Source organism: Penaeus monodon, chromosome 33, assembly GCF_015228065.2.
Source record: "Penaeus monodon isolate SGIC_2016 chromosome 33, NSTDA_Pmon_1, whole genome shotgun sequence".
Taxonomy (NCBI): Eukaryota; Metazoa; Arthropoda; class Malacostraca; order Decapoda; family Penaeidae; genus Penaeus; species Penaeus monodon.
In genome coordinates, this window is record NC_051418.1 from 11,960,870 (window position 1) to 11,961,816 (window position 947).

At 35.0% G+C, this 947-nt stretch overlaps 1 protein-coding gene across 1 annotated transcript in view; it reads right to left on the reverse strand.

Moving 5' to 3' along the window:
* Nucleotides 1-947, reverse strand: part of LOC119594044 (nucleoprotein TPR-like) — a 24,750-nt gene that overhangs the window by 15,379 nt on the left and 8,424 nt on the right. The window contains 1 exon segment of the mRNA XM_037943075.1: nt 901-939. The gene's annotated coding sequence lies outside the window, so the exon portion shown is untranslated.

Consider the following 947-nt stretch of genomic DNA (forward strand, 5'->3'; position numbering starts at 1 on the left):
TCCCACTGAAGAAACAACATTCAGCTTACTGCAGAAAAAAAAAAAATATATATATATCCCCCTACTTTTAAAATTCCTTTCGTTAATCACCACTTCAATGACCATCTAGGAAACACGAGCACCCTATAAGTGTTCCCGTAAGCACCAATCACAGCCCTTAACTGTTCTTTAAAGGGGCTGCAACCCACCAATCAGCGACGCGCATGACCTCTGAGTGCACCCTGAGGAACGCCCCTTTTGACTCTGATTTTGATCGACTAACCACGCCCACCTCATTAGCTTTCCATTAGCTCGTAAGTGAAGTTCACGGCGGGCTTTATATGGGCCGGAGGGAACTTAGATGAAATGACTCCATTAAGCGCGAAATTAAGCGTTGATTACCGAGCATGTGATTTGATCGCTTTGCAAATCGGAAGGCAAAAAAAAAGTATCTTTTCTTTGCGTTTACAGAAAACGGGAATAAGGGGAACTACTCTATATTCTACATTCGTGTCAAATATCTAAACATGTTTATATTCATAACATGATTTTGTTTTCTTTTTATTATGATCATTAATGGACGAAGTTTTGTAGTTTTTAGATAAAATGATAATATGAATACAGAATATAATACTTCGAATGTGTATGAAAGCAATGCTATACCCGTATGTGAACCGCATATATGAAATAACAAAGTAATAAAAAAAATAATTATTTCGTATTCGTTTTCAATATTCACTGTCATTCTTCTTCAATTTCATTTTTATTATAAATTATATTTGGAGTAATTTAAACATTCAAACAATCATTCTGAAGTGATAAGATATTCAGAAAATCCACACACACACAAAAAAAACATTATGTAAATTGGCCAGAATGAATTATGGTCTTTATGTTAATATAAAATACGTGTCACTTTACCTGTGCTTGTCAACGCTCTTCTCTTCTCCTCCGTTACTGCTGAAAAT